Genomic DNA, 4,133 nt, shown 5'->3' with positions numbered 1-4,133 from the left:
ATATTGAGGTTCATACAAGGTTGGAGAATTCGGATCTCGGGCGATCTCGTTTGGACTTTTTTTTAGGGAGATCTCGGCATCTCGGATTAATCTCGGGGAGATCTCGGACGTTGACTTTATAGTTTTTTTAATAAAAGTATACATAAAAACATAAATATATGTATATTTATATACGTTTTTATGAGATTTTACAAAAATATGTGAGCGAGAAAATCTTGGAAATTATGAATTTTACAAGAAAATCTTACAAATTAGCAAGAAAATCCGAGAAATCGTGGCTTTGACTAAGTTTGACCCCGTTGACCGAGAAATCTCGGGAGAGAACATCTCGTCTCGGTTGCCTTCTAAAAACGAGATCTCGGGGAGATCTCGGAAGATTTACAACACTGGTTTCATAAAGTTACTGCTGCTTCTGGGTCTGTTGAGTTTGTTGTTGTTGGGCCTGCATTGGCCCATATACATGCCAATTATATTGCTCATTCATATTCTATTCCAGGGGATGAAATCGATGCTACTCCTGTTGTTTCTAATCCTTGTTTTGCAGATAGACTAGAAAGTTTAAAAAAGTTGTCAAAGAGGGAATCTTTCTTAGGTTGTAATTCTGAAAATAAGAACAAAGAGAGGCCGGCTTCGAGAAAGAAGGAGAAATGTACTTCATATTCGAGTTCGTTTAGGCTTAAAGACAACGTCGAAGATTGGAAGTGTGGTGATGCGATTCAAAAGTCATTTATTTTTTTTTTTTTTTTTTTTTTTTTTGAAAGGCAAGGTTAGTTGTTAGTTGTTAGACTCGAACCTGGGTCATTCTCGAATCCATGAAACATGGATACCAATGAAGCAAGGCCTCATTGGCACAAAAGTCAATATTGTCGTCTCAAAAGTCATTTATGGAAGCTCAAGATTGTCGTCCCTCGGTTTGTGGCAATATAGGATTCTTTCAAGAGTTAGCGGATCAAGGTCTCCTTCCTCCGTGTGTCCCCGGTAAATTGATTGGTAGCTCTTCTTCCAACGTTGATTCGTACAATATCAAATCTCGTAGAGGTAAAGGTGTCCACATTATTAAAGTTGACAGATTCACAAATCGTCCCGATGAGAGACGGTAAAGATACTTCATAAGTTGGTTTTGTATACACTTTCCTTGTTTTATCGGTTTGGTAGGTTCTAGTGTGTTTTTTGTATTCGTTTCGGCTTGTGTTCATTTTATTTGCATCGATGGCAGTAGGTTATCCGTTGGGATCTTGGTAGTGTTTATTATACTTTTTTGTAGTGGTTTGGCTCGGTTGGAGAGTTTGTCAAGTTGTGATGATTTCTTGTTTCGAGCCAGCCCGGTTCCTGGTCATCTGTATTGGTTTAGGATCTTCATTATTCGATGAATGTTCCGTTATTTATAGTATATTTGTTATTTTGGCAAAAAAAAAAAAAAAAATTTAAATAAATAAATAAATCCATCCAACCGTAAAGTAAAAAAAAAAAAAATTAACAAAACGTACAAGCCATTAAGTTCATAGCTGTCTGAAAAGCAGTCAAAAGATACAGATATACTATATTAATATAGTATATCTGTATCTAATACGTAGTACTTTTTTTTTTTCGAACAGCAATCTGTATCTATCTAATACTGAAATAAAAAAATTGAGATAAATTGAAGCACTGCTGCCAACAAAAGAATACAGTAAAAATTTTGAAAATACCATTCAGCCATGAATATTGTAGCAGGCCAAACCAAGGTTTAGGTCTCAAACAACAGAAGTACGTGTAGTGAAAGGGGCAAGCTCGAATATGAAATATGACAAATCAATAATTTATACTAACCACAAATAAGAGGATATCAAACATATCTATATCTATATGAATTAACCAGAAATATTAAACTTATAAGAACCACAACCTAGAAAGTATTGCAATAATGGAAGTCAAATTAAGCATAATCAAATCAAATGATAGACAATCATACTATTCCTACAACTAAAGAGTAGACACTCGCAACAAGTGGCATTTTCAATCGAAAAGCAAACAATTACAACCCATAAATAGGTCTTGAGCAAATTAAATTTGTTGCTCGTCGGCCTTGGATGCTTCTTTAATTTCCTCTGCACTATCATCCTGCATATAAAACAAAGGAAAAAAACATATATATGTAAATACATGAATTGGCTTAGTATAGATTGATTAAAACATCAAGAACATATGAATAATCAAAGTAAATCAAACACCTGCATATCTGAAGTCCATAAAGTAAGGTTATCACGAAGAAGCTGCATGATCAAGGTGCTATCCTTGTAAGAATCCTCTCCCAAAGTATCCAATTCTGCGATAGCTTCATCAAAAGCCTAGGAGATCGCAATAAAAACATCAGCCAACTTCACATCTATATTTACAACAGGTGAATCTAAAAACATAAACCATACACATACAACGCATTTATCACCTGTTTCGCAAGGTTACATGCACGGTCAGGAGAATTCGGGATCTCATAGTAAAACACAGAGAAGTTTAATGCCAATCCAAGTCGATGGGATGAGTGGGAGCCAGTTCCCCATTAGCAATATCCTGCAACCACAAATTTATTCTCATACATTTCTAAATGCTTTACATATAGAGTTGGAACACACACACACGCACACAATTGAGCAGAAATACGCAACTAAACTCGCACATTGGGATAACTATAAACAAATTAAGCAAAGACAGCATAAAAGTTGAGCTGAAATGAGAACAGCGTGCAATTTACAATTACTCAAAATTAGGTAAAACGCTAAAATCGAATCAAAACTAATATCAAAAATCTGAGTAAATTATAATTCAAATTTAACTAGTGATTAACAGCCTATTGATCGAGCTAACATGATATAATAATAAGTAGAGTATGTTACAATTACAAAATATAAATACATAAATCTATCACAAAATAGAAACCCTAACCTAAGCAGCTTTGTAAGCAGACAAAGTATTCTCGGCAGCTTCTTTCCTCTCAGATCCAGTCTTAAACTCAGCCAAATACCAGTAGTAATCACCTTTCATTTTCAAATAAAACACCTTCGAATCACCACTGGAAGCAGATCCGATCAGCTTCGAATCTAGAAGCTTCAAAATACCGTCACATATCGACGATAGTTCGGTCTCGATCTTAGATCTGTAATCACGGATCGTCGACACGTGTCCTTCGTTACCTCTACCTTCCTCTTTCTGTTCGATCGATGAAATTATACGCCACGAAGCTCTCCTTGCACCGATCACGTTTTTGTACGCGACGGAGAGAAGATTACGTTCTTCGATAGTGAGTTCTTCGCTGCCGTCAGCGGCGACAACCACTTTTTCCATGAATTCAACCATTTCTTCGTAGCGCTCAGCTTGTTCTGCGAGTTTTGCCATGTATACATTGTCTTCGCGGTCAGATGATCCAGCGGCCATTGCTGTGTGTGTGTGTGTGTGAGAGAGTGTGTTTGGGCGGTTATCGTCGATGATTTTTGAGCAATTTTTTGGTAAAAGGGAGAGATGGATATAGATAGATACAGAGATACACAGAGAGTGGGGGGTTTTGAGAAAGGATTCTTTTTTCCTGAATCTACAAGAGCACTTGTACTGGTTGGGAACGTGGGTCGAATGCGTGGTTTGCATTTTATACTTTTTTGATAAACTAGGGTGGATGAGTTGTTTTTATAGAGTAGTGGTGGTGGGATTTTTGGTGTGGGTTTTTGGTGTGGGCTAAGACTATGATGATGTGTTAAAATATAATTGGGTTACGTATTAAAAGTGATATAAAATAATATTTTTAAATTAATAAAAAATTACAAAAAAAAAAGTAAACAACACCGTTGCCATCCCCGTTGCAGGGCTCAGGCACGCTCCTCTTCACCCTTCTAGCCACGCCTCGATACGAGAGGCACATCACCCTCCCACGCTGTTTTTCTCCACCGCTACAACAAGTCTAATGACTTATTCCCAATATCGTCCGTATGTATACGTATTTTCTCTTTCTAAAACTATTAATTAATCTAATTTTAAATTTCATTTAAATTAAAAATAAATTTAAACTTTAATTTATTTATTTTACGAGTTAAAAGACGTATGAATTTACAAATTTGGTTAAATCCAATATATGATTATTTTATAAATGACATTAGTACCTTCATGAT

The 4,133-nt window shown here is 35.8% G+C and overlaps 1 pseudogene; it reads right to left on the bottom strand.

Moving 5' to 3' along the window:
- Positions 1–1,861: 1,861 nt before the first annotated feature.
- On the bottom strand, positions 1,862–3,577 carry LOC139862523 (14-3-3-like protein; annotated as a pseudogene).
- Between the last annotated feature and the right edge of the window lie 556 nt (positions 3,578–4,133).

This window comes from Rutidosis leptorrhynchoides, chromosome 8, assembly GCF_046630445.1.
Source record: "Rutidosis leptorrhynchoides isolate AG116_Rl617_1_P2 chromosome 8, CSIRO_AGI_Rlap_v1, whole genome shotgun sequence".
Classification (NCBI taxonomy): Eukaryota; Viridiplantae; Streptophyta; class Magnoliopsida; order Asterales; family Asteraceae; genus Rutidosis; species Rutidosis leptorrhynchoides.
The sequence above is the reverse complement of the archived record's forward strand: the minus strand, read 5'-3'. Positions and strand labels throughout refer to the sequence as shown.